The sequence below is a fragment of the Oryctolagus cuniculus genome, chromosome 6 (assembly GCF_051225735.1).
Source record: "Oryctolagus cuniculus isolate XC-2025 breed Fujian yellow rabbit chromosome 6, ASM5122573v1, whole genome shotgun sequence".
Taxonomy (NCBI): domain Eukaryota; kingdom Metazoa; phylum Chordata; class Mammalia; order Lagomorpha; family Leporidae; genus Oryctolagus; species Oryctolagus cuniculus.
The window spans coordinates 86,969,571-86,989,255 of NC_142872.1; the positions used below are offsets into that span (position 1 = coordinate 86,969,571).

A 19,685-nucleotide genomic window follows, 5' to 3' on the forward strand; every position below is an offset into this window, starting at 1 on the left:
TCTCCACATTTAGGGAGGTGTTATTACTTTGCAAACAAAACATGTCCTGCTCGCCTTGGAAGATGGGCTGTGCAGGGATTTCCTGCAGACCGCTGTGCACTTCGTGGCTCAGGATTCTGGTAAACTGCAGGCACAGAGGGTGGCACTTCCTGCTGCAGAGAACCTTGTCCTCTCCCTGACCTCTGTCTCATTATCCTGTGTCTTGTCGTCCATCTTGGAAACCCCCCTCCCATTTGCACTGAGGCCGCTTGTCCTACCAACAGGACATTCCAGGCAGGGAAAGAATCCTGTTAGAAGATGGTAGAGCACAGGCAGGCTTTGCAAGGTGGGATGTGTTCCTGCTTTGGTGGGTACTTACTGGCCATTTGGTGGTCCCACATCCTGACTTTCCCCCTAAACCTCTGGAGGCTTGCAATGTTCCTGAGCTCCACCATGGTCAACTGTGTCACAAAATAAGGGGTGGGCTGCCTTCCCAGCCCCTTTCCAGAAGCTTCCTTGAATGACATGATTGTGATCCCCAGCCAGAGTGAGAATGAGCTTCAGGGTCTGACCACAGACAATGCTGGCCACAGTCCCTCCTTCCCTGGCTCCACCCAAGCTGCGTTTTTGCCTGGGGCCTGGGAGTCACAGTGTCTCTCATCTCCTCCTCTCTCTCTCTCTCTCTCTCTCTCTCTTTTTCCCTGGACCCTTTGGTCATTCTCTTTCCAGATTTTACAGAGGGAGAAGGGACCAAGAAGCAAATTCAAACCTTGATTTTGGAGTAGGGCAAAGCCTTTCACATGAAGAAATAAAAGAACATACATTAATAGCTTGGAAAACAATGGTAATATTTAATTAACCTTTTGAAATGGCTGATCTGCAAATCTGCACGTGTCAGCTCATCTTCGGAACAGAGGCACTGTGTGTGCCGATGCCAAAATCAACATGCTGCTCCGTGCACTTCCTCCATGGGGATTTCAGAGGGGGAAGAAAGTAAGAATATAGCCCCTCCCCCTCCCCCGCCCAAATCACTTGTTTTACTTTTAAAAATTCATGCGATCCAGCTGCCCCCGTCGGGGTTGGCCGGAGCCTGTTGTGCTGCACATCTGAGGACCCCAAGTCGAAGTCTGGCTCCTTTCCCTGTCATTGTAGCAGACAGGCTGTGGGCCTCCTGGGGGACTGAGGGTCAGTTCTGATGACAGCAAAAATCAGCTCAGTGCACTTGGAGCTCTCCCAACATGGTGCACACACACAGGACAAAGGGAATTAGACTCATCTGCAAGTGTCAACCCTCTGGCTTTTTTAGTGATTTTTTTTTTCCCCCTGTAAAGGTGGCGTGATCTCTTAGTTTGAGAAGTCATGTCATCCAGGGAGCATGGGGGTTGGCTCATTAAAATATCACCTGGTTTAAGTAAATCAATGTTGATGGAATTGTTTAAGGTATTCCCGCTTGTGGAGCCTGTGGAGCTGGTGTGTCACACTGATCAACTTGTTCCTCCCATCACCTGCTAACTGGAAAGCCCCCCCTTGCTGCTCTGCACCCCGTACCTGCCTTAATGAGCATGTCTTCCAAAGTCATCAGGAGCCTGAGTTGATGGGTGGTGACCGACTAATACATTTAATTTCCTTTCATCAACAGCAGTAGCGCAAAGAATTAGGGAGGGTAATATTTTGCTCTTTGGGACTTCCAGGAACTCAAGGGTCTGGGCATCCAGAGAATAAATATAGGAAAGGGATTAGCACCTTTATCTGCATATACACGTCAATCAGGCAACAAAGAATGTTTTGAAAGTTTAAAGAAATCCCTGTGATTGGTGGAAATTCTTTCGTTGTTGTTTTTAAGTGTTTTGAGTGATCCAAAGAAAAAGTTTGGGTCTCTTAAAAAATGTGTGGAAAAACTGCAAAGCTTGGGGTCAGAAAGATTTAAGGCACAGGAGGACTTGACCCAGGTGGAAAGGTACATGGTTGATCAGTGAAGCAATGACTTGATAAGACCAATTCTTCCTGATTGGAAGCACAGTTGGGCACAACAGTCATCAAATGATCCCATTGCCGTCATTCAGGCATCAGGTCTGGGAATCCAGAAACCAGGCTGGAATTTTTGAGATCTTCTGAGCACAGTGGCTCAGCTGTGAGGGTCAGTGATTTAACTCCTTCCTTCCTTCCTTCCTTCCTTCTATCCTCTCTTTCTTTCTTGACTTATTTTAAAAATTTATTTGAAAGGCAGAGTTGCAGAGAGAGAAGGAGAGACAGAGAAAGAAGTCTTCCATCCGGTGGTTCACTCCCCAGATGACTGCAGGCTGGGGAAGGGCCAGGCTGAAGCCAGGAGCCAAGAGCCTCTTTCTGGTTCAGGGGCTCAAGCACTTGGGCCATCTTCCACTGCTTTTCCAGGCTCATCAGCAGGGAGCTGGATCGGAAGTGAAGCAGCCGGGTCTCAAACCGAAGCCATATGGGATGCTGGTGTTGCAGGCAGAGGCTTAATCTGCTACGCCACAGTGCCAGCGCCAGTGACTCAACTTTTACAGAAAGGACAAGAAAGTCAGTGACCTCACTGGCCCAAAAGTGTCATAAATAGCAGATCTACCAGTGGCAATTGCTGAGTTGAGAGCCAAGGTCACTCTGGTCTCTGAAATACAGGAAGTAAGCTTTCCTGGAGGTAGAAAGAAAATCAGTGGTTTGGTTGTGAGCCTATACTTAGAGACCTCTTACCACATTCCTAGCTCACCCTAGACATTTGCCTTGTCTCGGATTCCTTACAAGTCTGTGACGTGTTTACTAGTGTCAGCTCCACCTTACAGGGGAGGGGTCTGAGATGCGGGGAGGTTAAGTTACCTGTTCAAGGTCACACAGGAAATGACTGGTTCTGGGTTGAGTAGAAGAGGAAGATGACAAGTTATATCCAATGGTCGTGTTTGTTAAATAGGTTTTCTGCCTTTTTTCTTGTTTTGATTGTGTTTAGTAACTGGATTCAGCTGCTCAACCCAGTGTTCACAGGTATCTAGTAGCCCTCAGAGGTCCCGCTGTGGGGCCATTCTCAGAAGCTGATCCTAAGCCCCTCCTCCATTCTGGGACACAAGAATCTTTCCTCCGTGAGAGCAGAAACAGGGCACCATTTAGGTTTTCACAAGACCCTTTCTATCCTGAATATCCTCAGAATGGAGCCACACTGAGAAATGAGAGCAGTAGAAAGGGGAAGTGGATCCACATGTACAACGTGGCCTCCCCACCTCCTCTTCCCTCAAAAGGAAGGCTCAGCTTCAAAAGGGAGTTAGAAGAGCAGACTGAATGGCAAGCCGAAGGAGATAACTTATTAGAAAAATGCAGCAGCTTCCGTCCTAGCCTTCTACAGGTGCGGCCCCATGCTTCCCCTGCTCATTGAGACTCGCCGCTCGAGACTCATTGGGGTAGCGCTGAGGCCACCCAGGGGCATTGAACTGCAGAGCTGGGAAGGACTGCAACACAGGAACAGTTCCTGATCTCTGGCCTGGGCATGATTAAACCACCCAGAATCAATAAAATATGGGGAGCTGAGTGATGTTTCTCAATAAGGAAATAGCATATGAGTGTGAGACCATGGGGTCCAACAATCCCAATGTCTTATGTACAGCCCTGTCTTGGTCCCTTTCCTGTCACTATCACAAAGTACCAGAGACTGGATAATTTGTAAACAATAGAATTCTTTTTGGCTCATGGCTATGGAGGCTGAGAAGTTCAAGAGCTCAGTGCTGGCATCTGCCAAAGGCCTTCCTGCTACATTATCCCATGGTGGAAGGCAGAAGAGCAAGTGAGCATGATAGAGAGGGCATGGGGGCCTAACTTACCCCTGCATCAGGAGCCCACAGCTGTGATTAGGCATTGTATGGCATTAGGCAATGGCATTAGGCAATGTATGAAGGCAGAACTCCTACAACCTAATGATCTCTCAAAGATCCCACCCATCAACATTGTTACAATGACAATTTAATTTCAGCAGGTGTTTTGGAGGGGACAGTCAAACCACAAACAGGTTGCATCCAGCTCTTAAGAGGTTAATATTGGGCCAAGATGCAGCTTCTGCACCAAGGGCGCCCTCTGACATTGAGTTAACAAAAGGCAACATGCGTAGCAACGTCACCGATGACTGCTGATGGTGGAAACCGCCACCAAAGCCCAGGGACTTTTCCATGTCCCATGTACGCATGCCTGTCTAATTCCCTGTGCTGGTAAAATATCACTTTCAGCGATTAGCTCTGTCACAAAATCTAAGTTGACTCCCAGGAGGTGGGGGTGGGGTGCGGAAAGAGAAGTGGATGTGCTTGCGTGAGAAGGCAGGCTGTGTAAGTGTGTGTGCATGCGTGCATTTGTGCACCCAAGTGATGAGATGCTGAAGGTCTGAGCAGTTTTCTGAGATTCCCCAGAATACGGAAGGCTTGTGGTGCATATGGGAGAACTGACAACTATACCAGAAGGTGAGGAAATGGCTGGAAGCAACACTAATGCCACTCCATCTGGAAAGAAGGGTACTGTTTAGTACGTCTGGAAAGCATTATTTCTGCAAATAGCTCAACCTCTATCAACTTTCAGGCAGGGATCCCGATCTGCTGCCAAAATGAGATCTCCCTGACGGCAATGTGGTGGGAGCGGCCCAGTAAATGAACTAATAGCACAAAGCAGGAAATCTGTAGAGATGGCAGCCGGTAAGGTACCACACAGCAAGCACCTGCCTCTCTCCAAAAAGACAGCCGGGGCTTCACATCACATTAGGCTGGGGCAGCGCTGGGGGACAGCTGAACCTGGTGGGATTTTGGGCACGGCAGTCACTTCTAACAATTTCTCACAATTTTTGGGCTCAGAAAAGCCCCCAAATACAGTTAGCCAAATGGCTTTCCTGCATTGATTTTTATACCCGTGGGTATTTTGAAGGAAATTAAATCCATGTGTTTCTGATTCAGCTGCCATTAGCACATGAAAACGCTGTTTTGTGAGAGCTATGGTACGCCGAGGGTGCCTTCGCACAGTGCTGCTCGGTGCCATGAAGCCGTCTAGCCAGACACGGAGGTGCAAGGAGCCGGGTGCGTTCCGCTCTGCGCCATTTCCCTGCCTGTCCAGAAGGCAACATGTTTTTGTCATTTGCATCCTTTCTGAATGTAGCACAACATGTTTTCTCGTGCCTGTTAATCATCTATCATTTCCAATTTGAATGAAGCCATATTAGGGTAGATGATGAGAAATTGCCCTTAACCACTAATAGCAGGGCAGGACACATATTAAAGCAGCACAAAGATTAGTCCTGGGCTCCATGTTCAAGGGCAAAGAACCAGTGCAAATGCATCCCCAGGAAGTCCACACAGGCACAGGTGTGCAAGCCTCAGAAGCAGATACTTGTGCTAGCCCTGGGAATTGGTGCAAGGGCCCTGATCTGGGAGAAGGGGAGGAGGGACTCAGTAGTTGTCACTATCGTTGCCCGGCTGCGTGTGTGTTCAAAGTTTTGTGCTGAGTGTTGAGGACACTGGGTGAAAAGCTCGCTTCTGCCTATGGAGGGAGGGATGCAAGAGAAAGGACAGGAGACTCATTCTTGAGTACTGAGCATGAGCCAGGAGCAGTGCTGCTGCTTTATTTGCAAACTTTCATCTTTCCTATTTTAAGGTGGGATTTTACTAAGGATCAGGAAGACTAGGTCACTTGCTCAGGGACACAGAGCTTGTGAATGGAGGAGTTGTGATATGGAATCTCTCACCTCTGACTTTGAATCCCATGTTGTTTTCTCTCTTACGGTTGAATGTGATTATGTCCAATATACATGCATATGCATATTTATTATTATTTAAAATTATTTATGCATTTATTTGAGAGAGAGAGAGAATATTTCTATCTGCTGATGCAACCCCTAAATACCCACAGCAGCAGCAGCAGCCAAGGTTAGGCCAGGCTGCAGCTGGGAACAAGGAACTCAATCCTGGTCTCCCACGTGGGTGGCAGGAACTCAATGTCATGAACCATCACTGCTGCCTCCCAGGAGTGGCATTTGCAGGAAACTGGAGTCAGGAGCCAGAGGTGGCATGAACCCAGGCATTCTGTTATAGGACCCAGGTATCGTAACTGTTAGGCTAAACATCAGTCCCAAATATATTTTGTATTTGGAATCACAGAGACGGAATTCTCAGTTCTGCTCTGGACATTAGAAGATATCTGTGAGAAGGTAACATTTGTTTTGGTATTAATGGACGAGCAGGAGTTGACTCCACGGAGCTGGAAGATGGGTTGGGGATGGCACAATGAACAGTGTGTGCAGAGATGCAGAGTGAGAAAGAGGAGGTGTTTCAGGAAGTGAAAACGCACCACTTGCCTCATTTCTGCAACACTGATTAATGTATGTGCTTGAAAAATGTCGAGTTCCGTGTCTCCTATGGACACCACAGCATCTTGGTTGTAGGTTGTCTGGACGCACAGTGTAGTCTCGTTCCATCTCCTGGGCTAAGCAGGATCACCTTTGAGATCAGGTGGCAACTCTGGGAGTGGCTTGGTTGACTTTGGCTTGGGTCACTCTTCCATGAACTCAGTGGGAAAAGGACTCCCTAAACTTCCCTCTGTACACAGGATCATCCGAGTGTTTTGCTCCTCACTTGCCACCAGGAAACAAAGTTAGCTGAGAGCGCAGCTGGTGGCAATTTCGCTCTGAATTTGGAGGTTGTGGAGCAAACGGGAAATTTCATGCTGCAGCCGTGGTGGCTGCCAACTGAGCTTTAGTCACTTACACGGTGTGTCCACAACCTCCTTCCCGTGAAATTGCCTCTAAGTGCGGACAACCTGGGAAGCCACAGCTGAGCTGCTTCACTAGATGGCTGTCTGGATTTCATAACCAGGCTCACTCCAGCACTTAGTCCAACTGCACTAGGACTCGCCCTGCGCCCTATTCGGAAGGTAAGCAGTTGGCATTCTACAGCACTAGGACACAATAGTTCTCCAAGAGCGATCTTACCCTGACATAAGGTTCAGGAGATCTGTGGCTCCTGGCAGGGCATGTGCTATGCTTTTGACTGAATGAACTTGCCTATTTCAGTCCAGAATTTCAACTGAGGCACCAATGTCTTTGGTGAAATGTCCGTGCTTCTTCTTTTGTCAAGCAAAATTTATTTTTATTTATTTATTTGAAAACCAGTGACAGAGACAGAAAGAGAGAGAAAGAGAGATAGATATGAAGTGTAGGGGGAGGAGGGAGGAAGGGATAGAAAGCACTAGGTATCTTTCATCTGCTGGTTCAATACCCAAATATCCCCAACAGCAGCCAGGGATGGGTTGGGCTGAAGCCAGGCACCGGGAACTCCATCTAGGTCTCCCACGTGGGTGGCAGAAACCCAAGCACTTGGCTGTCATTCACTGCCTCCCAGGTGCATTAGCAGGAAGCTGTATCAGAAGCACAAATTACAGGCTGGCATTTTGGCATAGTGGGTAAGCCACCATCAGCAGCACTGGTATCCCATAGGGCACTGGCTGGAGACCTGGCTGCTCTACTTCTTCTTCCTCTTAACCTCCTCTTCCTCCTTATTCTTTATTTTATTTATTTATTTGAGAAGCAGTTACAGTCAGAGAGAGGGAGAAACAGAGAGAAAGGTCTTCCTTCTACTGGTTCACTCCCCAAATGGCTGCTTCGGCTGTAGCTGGGCGGACCTGAAGCCAGGAGCTTCTACTGGGTCTCTCACATGGGTGCAGAGGCCCAAGCACTTGGGCCATCTTCCACTGCTTTCCCAGGCCATAAGCAGAGAGCTGGATCAGAAGATGAGCAGCTGGGACATGAACAGGCGCCCATACTGGATGCTGGCACCAGAGACAGAGGCTTAGCCTACTATGCACAGCGCTGGCCTGGCCCCCAACTGTTCCATTTCTGATCCAGCTGCCTGCTAATGCACCCGGGAAAGTAGCAGAAGATGGCCCAAGTGCTTGGGCTCCTGCACTCATGTGGGAGACCTGGAAGAAGCTCCTGGCTCCTGGCTTCCAATGGGCACAGCCTTGGCCATTGCAGCCATTTGGAGTGTGAACTAGTGGATGGAAGATCTCTCTCCATCTCTCCTTTCTCTGTAATTTTGCCTTTCAAACAAATAAAATAAATCATTTTTTAAAGATTTATTTATTTATTTGAAGGTCAGAGTTACACAGAGGGAGAAGGAGAGGCAGAGAGAGAGAGAGAGAGAAACAGTGAGAGAGAAAGAGAGTCTTCCATCTGCTGGTTCACTCTTCAATTGGCCACAATGGCCGGAGCTGAGCCGATCCGAAGCCAGGAGCCAGGAGCTTCTTCTGGGTCTCCCACGTGGGTGCAGGGGCCCAAGGACTTGGCCCATCATCTGCTGCTTTCCCAGGCCATAGCAGAGAGCTGGATTGGAAGTGGAGCAGCTGGGTCTTGAACCGGCAGCCATATGGGATGCCAGCACTGCAGGCGGCGGCTATACCTGGTATGCCACAGTGCCTGTAGAAACAAAAAAGCCCAGATTAGATTGAAACTGGGAACTCCCACACAGAATTCAGGTATCCCAAGTGGTAGCATAACTTGCTATGTCTCAACACCTGCCACAAGTCTGTGCTTCTAAAAATGTTTTATTATTTATTTCATTTATTTGAGAGACAGAGACAGGGAGACAGGGATAGTTCCCATCTGCTGGGTCACTCCCCAAATGCCCACAATGGCATAGTGGGTAAGCCACCATCAGCAGCACTGGTATCCCATAGGGCACTGGCTGGAGTCCTGGCTGCTCTACTTCTTCTTCCTCTTAACCCCTCTTCCTCCTTATGAAGGAGGTGGGTTGGGGGTAGGAGTGGAGGGTGAGGCATGAACTGGGAGCTCAATCCAGGTTTCCTGTGTTAGTGGCAGGAACCCAAGGGCTTCTGCCATCACCGTTGCTCCCCAGGGTGTACATTAGCAGGAAGCTGGACCTGGGAGCAGAGCAGCCAAACACCTGCTCCACACTTTGATGATGTTTGAATGAATCCTTTTGGTGCAGGTGTTGGCTGATGTCCCATATAGACTCAGGGGATCTACTTCTAGTCAAGAAATAAATATCATTATCCATGAAATGAAAGGCCATAATCAATAATCACTAAGGACCTACTGAGGATGAGGTATCATCAAGAAGTTCATGGGAAGACATATCATGAAAAAATCTATGCATGGATTTCAAGTTTATTATACCAAAATAAACTTATCTTTCTAAATTATTTGTTTGAGAGAGAGAGAGAGAGAGAGAGAGCAGCCCATCATCCATTGGTTTATTCCCCAAATGCCCACAATAGATGAGGATGGGCTGGAGCCAGAGCCGGGAGCTTTGAAGTCAGTTCTGGTCTCCCACATAAGTGGCAGGAACCCACTTACTTGAGCCATCATTGCTGCCTTCCCCAATCTGCATTAGCAGGAAGTTAGTCAGGAGCCAGAGCCGGGACTTGAACCCAGGCACTATAATGTGGGGTGTGGTCATCTTAACTGTGAGACCAAACACCCACTCCCTAAACTTACCTTTTAATTTCATTTTCCACAAATATGCTGAAGTCCCCTCCATTCTAACCATGCTGGAAGCTGAGACTGGCTGTTGACTCTTTGTCAAAGACAGCCTCATTATCCCATTGTCATTGTAAAGACTGTCACAAGATGCCACCTCCCCATTCTAGCCTTCTGTCTTTGTTCCATCAAAACAAATTCCAATTTATTTGGCCTTTCCTCAGGACAATTCTTCCAAAAGTATCAACAACCACGTGCACATGAAGCTCTTTGGGACTTTCTCCAAGGTCTTCTTGTCACAGTCCAACTGCACCAGCCAAACAGAACACCAGTCAGACTTAACTCTGCTGGGGTTGTGTGGTTAGGCATAGACACAGGCATATTCTGCCTTCCCAAGCTTTGCTTCTGTGAAAACCAAAACATTTCAGGGAGCTTGCAGCCCAGGTTCTTCTCTGGTTGGGCCCTTTTTGAGTAAAAGCAAGTGTTAACTGTGGTATAAACATGGCGGCCAACAGTTAATGTCCTGGACCCATGCCCCCTCTTGGCTTGTGCAGAGAGAGGTCAGTCAGGTGGCTCGGAGACGTTGTTGGCAGAAACCACATTCTCTCTCTGTTTGGAAATGAAGGACCATAAATGGTGGCTGCCTTCCAAACTGCCAATGAAGAAGTAAATATAGAGAGTGTTGACATTGATCTCCTTGCCAAACACCAGTCTGCTTCTATCTTCATCTTGGGGGAGACGAGAGAAGGGTTGTTGAATAGGCTTTTGAGAAGGAGGCTCAGCTCTGCTTGGAATGGCTCTTCCTTTTGGAAACCTTTCAATCGACTTTCTGGCCCTCATTGGAGAGTGAGACAATTCTGTCAAACACGAGCTTGTGTTAGCGTGTTCATAATAATTATCAGCAATAGGCTGAAACGCAGCCATTTCTGAGGACGCACTGTTGTCAACAGACACTTCAGCTATCATTCGGAAGAATGGCTTGGTCCCCAAGAGGGTGTGCACTCAGTGTGCAGCAGACTCCAAGACAGTTTAAGGTGTTGGCGTAGACACACGCTCTACTCTGTGGCTTGCTTTCCTCTAATTCCACAGATCTGAGAAGCTTTTAACTTCCATCTCCTGAGTTAGAGGATTTTGTGCATTGACTGAGTTTGAAGGCAGAAAAAATGGCAGCCATGTTTTTAAGTAAGAAGTCACCACGGAGGAATATCTAGTTTACTTTTGCATATCTGGGCTGAATGTTTTGCCTGTTGTGTCAGAGGCATTTGATAAAGACCTGTGCAATGAGTGGATGACTTTGGAGGTGTTGGCTTCCTCTGTGCTGTGAGCCACAGCCTCGGCCTGTTCCTGTCTTTAGAATTCCTCTGGAGCCACACTTTGGGAATGTCTTCAGTGCTGGGCTTGGCTCTTTCCCAGGGTTCTCTTGCCATCGATGTGCAGTTTCCTTCTCCACCAGCATCATGTTGGGCGCCCACGAAGGGTGTTCTAGCCTGTGCTGCTCGCTCCCTTTTCCTGTATGGAGGCCTGTGCCTAGAAATTCCACACACTTGCCCCTCTCCTTTCAAAAAACTTTCTCTGTGTTCCTATTCCTTTTCCCCTTTCCCATGAAAAATGCCAAGACCCTTGAATGCAAACACCACTAACTGAGAAACAGGAAAGAGATGGTAAGGGGCTAACGAAGGAGCAATTTGCATAGCAACTTCTCTTTGCCTTAGACTCACAAGGGGTTCTTCTGCGATGGCTGGTCTCCTGGACAAAGCCACCAGCTCCAAAGGGCCTCCCATTTTCCCACTGTAGTTTTGACAGCTGAAGTACAAGGGAATCAATCCTTTGAGTCAACATCTTCTATTATATGGTCACAGCTTCTCTTCCACATGTGACTTCTTGTCTACCATTTAAAGCATAAGAAACACAAATTCTCAACTCCATTGGCTTTCTGGTTCTTACGAGAAAGTCAGACACCTGTGTTCAACAGGAGCCTGTGCTCGCTTATTCAGAATAGTGCTTGGCAGTTGGAGGCAAGGGGGCCATTTCTGAGGGTGAACTACTGTCCCCAGAGCCTTCAGCAATCCGTGAGAACATATTAGGGCCTATTTCTACGCACACGCTCTGAGTATTACTGCGTTTTGGACTGGTCTGGAATCAATACTTTCCCTGCCCATGCTCCTGGCCTCTGAACAACCTGAGAATTTCTGTGAATGATTTCAAGACTTTCAGGTATTTAGGAAAATTCTGTTTTCCAAGAAAGCCTCTTCTCCGGAACTCTGGCTCCAAAGAATTGTGGATTATTGGCGTGACAGTGTCAACAGACAGACTTCATCTTGGAGTCTGGTGGGGTTTCATGGGGAAATTATACCATACCCAGTTCTCCAGTACATTGTGTTTTCAAAGAGACGTAGCTGCTCCATTGTTGCTTTTCTCCCCCTAGGGTTCTTAATATACTTTCATTATTTATATTTTTAATTGTGTGAAAGTACCCAGGGGCTTTGTGGCAAAAGAAGACAGTTGCAAAAATTGAATAAATAAATAAATTAAAATTTAAAAAAATTCCGAGTTAGTGATGTCTGACTTCCTCTATTCATATTATTGCTACTGTTGTTGCTTTTTGGTTTTTGTTTTGCTTCTTGACTGTTGTTGTTTTCCAGGAAAGCTGTCATTTATCGTGAGAACAAGAGCAGCCATGTGTTGATTTTTCTGGATTCTTTTTGGATACTCTCCCAGTGCTAATGAAGGCCCTTCCAAAGTGCTAAAGAGCTGGTGCCAAAATCAGCTCCACTGAAAACAATAGAAGAGTGTAGTACCCAGACAGCGTGTACACCAGTATACGTACACACTCACATCGAGATTCATGTTAGTACACAGGTGCATGTACACACACATGCACTCTCATACGGACACACAGTGTGTGTGAGCAGTTTATTCATGAAAGCAATTTTTGTATTTGCTTGCAAGAAAAATGTTCTTTGATCAAATGACGAGATTGTAGATTTTGCAGTCTCTAGTTTGTCAGTGGGGAAGCTGCTGTAAATACACATTCTTCAGTTTACAGCATGTGAGCTCGCGGTGGCATTGTGGTACAGCAGACACCTGCATCCCACACCGGAGTGCCAGAATTGGAGTCCTGGCTCTGCTTCCCAGTTCCACTTCCTTCTCACACATACCCTGGAAGGCAGCAGGTGATGGCTCAAGTACTTGAGCCCCTGCCACCCATGTAGGAGACCTGGATGGAGTTCCAGGCTCCTTCCTGACTTCTGCCTGGCCCACCCCTGGACTATTGCCTGCATTTGGGGAGCAAATAAGCCCTTAGGAGATCTCTATCTCTCTCTGCATTGCTGACTTTCAAATAAATAAACATCTAACAAAAAAAACCTGGGTGGGAATGTAAACACAATGATAGATCTTTTTATTAAGAGACAGGGATTCACCCACAAGAAAGCGCTTAGACTGGGCCTGGATGCCGGATTTACTCGAATGAAGCTTCCAGTTCTGATTTCTGAGTACTTTTGAGGCAGTGTATTAGCTTGAAAGGGGACATTTTGTAGCCATTGCTCTCTCCGCCCTCAGTAGGCTGTCCCCGCCTCTCTCTCAGTGGGTAATTATTCTCTCCTCAATTTGTTTACACAGCTTGGAGATGGGGACAGAGTTCTCTGGCGACCGTGCAACCGAGTGCAATCACCCTAAAGAGAAGCATTTAGAAGCTATAAAACCTAAATACCACGCCATGCACCATTACATCGCACAGTTACTCAAATTTAGTAAATTAAATTAAATAATCTCAAATAACTTGATTTCTGGGCTTTAAAAATTCATCTCTATGGTGCCCAGTAGTCAATTTCCTTTATTATTATTGTTCATCAAGTACAATTTATGTTTTTTATGAATCAAAGTCCTCGCCTGCCCTGCCGTCCTCAGCCGCCCGCGGCTCGCCGGGCCCAGCCGGTGGCTCGGGGCGCCACCTGCCGGCTGCTTCTGGCACCGCGGCCCGGGGACCTCCCGACCACCTGCCGCCGGCCGGGGAGTTGCGGGGGCGGTGGGGGGGTGGTGCAGAGCGGCAGGGAAAGCCAGGGTGGCCACATCATACAGACGCTGCAGAAATCACAGGCGGCACGGGGCTCTCGGCTACTGCGCTAACTGCTCCCTTGGGCTTTCTCATTGAGGGTCGGCTTGAAGTCTCGGGAACAGCCCAGAGAGACTGGCTGCTGCAAATCCAACACGTTTGGTCGTGTTCTGTGGCTCCCATTCTTCTTTATTAAAGTCCAGATGATCTAATTGAGCTGCGGTTTGTCCAGCATGTCAGGAAAGCCTGTCCTTCTTATCCCAAAGCCTTCCCCTGCTCACGCACGCTGCTGTTTGCAGGCGACATTCGCAGTGTCATAGACAGTGCAGCCGGACGGCCCTTAGATAAAGACAATGACCAGTGTTGCCATGTGTTGTGTTTCACAAGAGACTGTCTTATTTCAGAGCGCTCCTTCCCCTTTAACATTTGGGACACGGTGTCAAATTCAGGTGGACGCGGGGCAGCGTAAGCCTCATGTCATTTAAGAGGCTGGTTTAAATTTTTGTCGATTAAATTATAGTTTAGCAAATCGTCAAGATGTAGGCTGTGTGACAAGAGCTGTGTGAGTTGAAGGGGAGGGGCTATCCCTTGAAAACAGCTTGAGAATATTCCTTCCTTCAAACTTCCGTTTCGCCTTTGTTTGATCTGTCTCGCTTTGGTAAAGTTACATAAACGTGCACTCAGCGCGCTCTCACCTTCTGAAGAATATAATAATCGGAGCTTCCCTACAGCCTCCCAGGAACTTCCTTTGCTCCTCTAGGTTTCTAAGCTCAGGGCTCGGAGGAGGTGCATTTCTGAGTTCCAGGGTGCCTTGCGCTTGTCTCCGGCTCTTGTCCCAACTGCCCGGTCTTGTTTCAACACAGCAACAGATGGTGGTGTAGGCTTTTTGCTGAGTTCAGGATGGTCTGTTTGTGCTTTCTCAGGAGGACTGTGATGATACGTTCGCTTTGCCACGAATATCTTTGAGTGAGAACATACAAACGAAGAGGCTTCAAAAAATTCGTGGAAAGTGGAGTTAAAACATAAGCTTACTTTGGTGCAAAAAATGTTGGAGTCTGTGTATTGTTTTTCTATACTATGCATTGTCCATAATTATTTTTTATTTGAAAGGGGGAAAGAGAGAGAGAGAGGGAGAGAGAGAGGAAGAGAGGAAGAGAGGGAGAGAGAGAGAGAGAGAGAGAGAGAGAGAGAGAGAGAGAGAGATTGATTGTCTATGTACTGATTCATTCCCCAAATGCCTACAACAGTCAGGGCTGGGTCAGGCTGAAGTAGGGAACCAGAAATTCAATCTTCATCCCCCTTGTGGGTGGCAGGGACCCAACCACATGAATTATCATCTGCTGCCTTCCCAGGCAGGGAGCTGGAATCAGAAGCAGAGCTGAGACTCAAACCCAGACACCATCAGAACCAAGCACCCACCCCTCCACAAACCTTGTGAGTATCCCTCCTATGACCCCCTCGAAAAAGTTCAGTGCACGTCCTGAGTCCCATGGCTTAGTATTGTTCATGCGTTTTTCTCATCTTCGAAAGGAGCTCGTCTTCCCTGACCTTCGAAGGAAAACTGTCCCCCTGCCTTACCCCGCCATTCCCGTATACCCAAGCATTTTCTTTAGATGTTTGTGCAGAAAAGAAATGCAAGGCACAAGTTGCCAGACCAGAAGCAAAAGCCACAGTTTGTGGTTCTTTTGCACATGAGAGGCTACAAATCCCAAGATTTGAAGATCGTTATGTTCTACAAGCAAGAGTCAAACCTAAGTAAAATCCTTCATTTGAGGCAGGAAGAGCTGACCAGGAGGTGCTAGGGGGCTTGTTCCTGGGGTTGCACCTGACAGAGAAATCCCAGACTGCCTTGGAGCCTTCCTCCTTGCTGCTGGGTGGTGTGAGGAAGCACCGAAGACTATTTTGCTTGTGTTTGGAGCTCAAGAGGGCATCCTCTTACCTTCCCCTGTTAACTGAAGGCAAATTCTGAATATCCTGGCCTTGTAGGTCATGCCCATTTAGTGCTGTTATCTTGATCACTAAGGGCGACTTTGATTGCAGATTTGTCAGGGGGAGTGGTCCTGCTCTGCATCCAGCCAGGTGCTGCAGGGCTTCCCAGCGTGCTGGCCCAGGTGTCAGTGGTCTCACCCCATCGGTCTACTTAGTACTTAACGCTGAATACTACAGCCTCGCCCAAGCCTGCTATGGCAACTCATCCGGTGATTTTTTTTTTCTTTATTGGGTTTTGGTGGAGAAACACAGTCAAAAACCAGCTCTCCTCTATGCTTTCATAGAGAAAACCGGAAACAAAGTAACCAAGAGGTTGTGGGTGTGAAACCCAAAACACCTAAAGGAAAGTTGCTGGTTGGCTTCCCCTGCAGCTCCACCCTCTCAATTCAGATGTGGAAGTCCCAGACCCTGAAATCTCTGAAGAAGACCTGATTTGGAGACAGGGTCTTTGTAGAAATGCCTAAGTAAATGTGAGGTCAGGAAGGCGGGCTCTAATCCGCTATGGTGTCTTTATGAACTTTGGACGCAGACAGGTGCAGAAGACAATGTAAAGACACAGCCGGGAGACGGCTGCCTGTAAGCCAAGCAGAGGCAGGCTGGAAAGAGAAGTTTTCTTTCAGCTCATGGTAGGAGGTTACAGGATCAGCTGTCCGACACAGGCTGGTTAAGCAGGCTGATGATGCCCTGGCACCATCTTTTCCTTCACACTTTCCCAGAGGCAGCCAACCCAACCTCGATACTGGACTTCAGCCTCTAGATGTGAGATAATCCATTTCTGCTGTTGAAACCACTCGGGCTGTGACATTTTGTTTTGGAAGCCATAGCAAACTAGCAGAGAAGGTGAGAAAATTAACTCAGTCATCTGTGTATTCCCATATAACTTCAGGTTTGTTTTTTTTTTTTTAAAGATTTATTTTATTTGTTTGAAAGAGTTACAGAGAGGGGTAGAGGCAGAGAGACAGAGAGAGAAGTCTTCCATTCTGCTGGTTCACTCCCCAAATGACCACAATGGCCAGAGCTGAGCTGATCCAAAGCCAGGAGCTTCTTCTGGGTCTCCCAAACAGGTGCAGGGGCCCAAGGACTTGGACCATCTTCCACTGCTTTCCCAGGCCATAGCAGAGAGCTGGATCAGAAGAGGAGCAGCCAGAGCTTGAACCGGTATCCCCCATGGGATGCTGGCGCCACAGGATGAGGCTTTAACCCACTGTGCCACAGCGCCAGCCCCAACTCCTATTATTTTGAAGAGCTCACCTCCTGTATTGGTCTGCCTGTTTTTGCTTTAACAGAAATACCCAAGAAGAGCTTCTTTGGGAAAGAGAAGTTTTATTTCAGCTCACGGTGGGAGGTTACAGGATCAGCTGTCCAATGCAGGCTGGTTAGGTGGGCGTGGAGGCATGACCACAGGGTGACTCAGGCAGCAGGGAGACAGAAAGAACCTAGGCGGAACTTGAACACACATAATCCAACCGCTTGCAAGAGGGCACGCTCCCCACTGACGTAAACACCTCCCATGGGCTCCACCCCTCAGACGCCATCATTGCATCAAGTCTCCACCCTTAATCCACCAACCATTAACATGAAGGTATCTGAGTTTAAACAGATCCTACTCAGCTGGTGACACCTTCCCAGGCAGAGAAATGGGGTATTTTGAGGGGGAATTCCTCACGGGCACCCAGGGAGGCTCCGCCTGACCTAACTACTGAGTCCTCGGTAAACCACCGCATGGCACTGAAGTCTGTGGAGCAGCATCACCACGCATAAACCGTGCCGAACACGGAAATAGCCGTCTTCTATTTGATTGCACATGTCAGGATCCTTTCCTGCCCACAAACTGAACGCTTCCTGTGTCTCTCTTGCAAACCCTTAACAGTTAAACTCTGTGGACCTGCGAACTTAATCCCAGAGGTTTTGATGCACCTGTCTGTCACCCTGACGGAAGGCTCAGGTGAGAGCTTCTTGCTCATGCACTTGAAAGGAGAGGCCTCACCAATAAACGCTCTTGAAAGACTTGCTTGATCAGTCTTTTCATCAATGCAGCTGTTTCCCCCAGGGAGCGCTTGAGCCCATGCTAATGCTTTGCTGGATGCCAAGGGCATTGAGTTGATCCTATGTGGTGTTCAAGTAACCTCAAAGAAGCTAAAGTCACTTGTCATCGGGAGAACACATAAGCACCAATGATAGATTTGGTTTAGTAGGTAAGAACCATTGGTCCGACTCTTTGTTCTTGCATTCTTTTTTTTAAAATTATACATTCATGTTCTCTTCTTTTTTTTAAGATTTATTTATTTATTCGAAAGTTACAATTGCAAAGAGAGAGAAGGAGAGGCAGAGAGACAGAGGTCTTCCATCTGCTGGTTCACTCCCCAGTTGGCTGCAATGGCTGATGCTGTGCCGATTCGACACCAGGAGCCAGGAGCTTCTTCTGGGTCTCCCACACGAGTGCAGGGGCCCAAGGACTTGGGCCATCTTCTACTGCTTTCCCAGGCCATAGCAGAGAGCTGGATGGGAAGCAGAGCAGCCAAATCTCGAACCGTCGCTCATATGGGATGCCAACACTACAGGCGGCAGCTTTACTGGCTATGCCACAGCGCCGGCCCCTGCTCTTGTATTCTGCTTGGTAAGTAGACAGGTCAAAGTCAAATCAAGTCTCAATCTCACTGAAAAAGTGGCAGAGTGCTTTTATTTTTGATTTCTCTAATGTGGACAAAATTCAAGTAAATCTCAAAATGGACAGGAAGGTAGTAGAGAAGTAGAGCAAAGAAATACATTTTTAAAAAAGATTTATTTATTTATCTATTTGAAAGTCAAAATTATAGAGAAAGAGGGAGAGACACAGACAGAGAAATCCTCCATCAGTGGGTTTACTCCCCATATGACCACAATGGCCAGGGCTAGGCCAGGCCAAAGCCAGCAACCAGGAGCTTTATTTGGGTCTCCCACATGGGCAGCAGGGGCCCAAACACTTGGGCCATCTGCAGTTGCTTTCCCAGGCACATTAGCAGGGAGCTGGATTGGAAGTGGAGCAGCTAGGACACAAAAAGGCACCCATATACAATGTCCAGGAGATACATTTTTATGTAGACTTTTTACTAAAGTTGGCAGGGTTTTTGAAAAATGTCAGGTTTGGTTACTGGTGTTCCTTTAACAATGTGTGAGGTTACTGATGGATACAGGTCATGGTGACAGCCTTAAATACATCTTCAGTAATAAACAAATCAGTTTGAGTTTTCATCTGATTAACATCTCAGTTCTGTTTCAACAGGGCAAAGAATGCATGAGGGGAATGAAAATGATGGTCATATATATTACATTGTCATACCCCAAGAGATAGACAAGCAGTGTGTCTCTTAAGAAGGCTTAGGCTGGGGTCCCATGGAAAGCTAGCAAGAATGTGCATCAATATGGATCCTGTATTTTTTTTTTTTTACAGGCAGAGTGGACAGTGAGAGAGAGAGAGACAGAGACAAAGGTCTTCCTTTTGCCGTTGATTCACCCTCCAATGGCCGCCGCAGCATACCACGCTGATCTGAAGGCAGGAGCCAGGTACTTCTCCTGGTCTCCCATGGGGTGCAGGGCCCAAGCACTTGGGCCATCCTCCACTGCACTCCCTGGCCACAGCAGAGAGCTGGCCTGGAAGAGGGGCAACCTGGAAAGAATCCGGCGCTCCGACCGGGACTAGAACCTGGTGTGCCAGCGCCGCTAGGCGGAGGATTAGCCTAGTGAGCCGCGGCGCCGGCTGATCCTGTATTTTATAATAAACTGTTCACTGCCCTGTGTTAAGTTGTGTTTTACACACACACACACACACATCTGTAGAATTAAAAAAGAATTCAGTACATATAGGTTATTTGCTCTTGGGATTTGGGAATTAAATACTGGAAGGCTAATCAAATGTCAAGAATTAATAAAATGAATGAAATGAGTTGTCCAAGTCAAAGTTTTATATGTATATCACCCTTGCCTTGGGTTCATATCTCAAGCACCTACATAAGTTACGTCCACCCGCTTAAAAATAAACTCTCTTTTGCTGCTGAGGTCTTTAACATCAAGTTTGAGAAGTGTCAGCCTTATAATTTATCATTTCGTGATTCATTTCTGAATATCTTTTCCTAACAGGAATGTGTCTTGTCTTTTTCTATTCCTGTTTGCACTGGGGAGCTGTTGAGCTGGGTGTGTTCAGTACCCAGTGTCTGGTTAGGA

General features: G+C 47.5%; 1 long non-coding RNA gene across 3 annotated transcripts in view; it reads left to right on the forward strand.

Moving 5' to 3' along the window:
- LOC127490573 (uncharacterized) overlaps nt 1–19,261 on the forward strand; it is a 91,474-nt gene extending 72,213 nt beyond the window's left edge. Inside the window, exons 1-4 of one of the 3 annotated variants that reach the window (XR_016235681.1) lie at nt 6,597–6,879; nt 14,849–14,930; nt 17,762–18,102; nt 18,916–19,261. This is a non-coding gene — a long non-coding RNA (uncharacterized LOC127490573). The other 2 variants (XR_007918606.3, XR_011389108.2) reach the window with 2 other exon arrangements.
- Nucleotides 19,262–19,685: the final 424 nt, after the last annotated feature.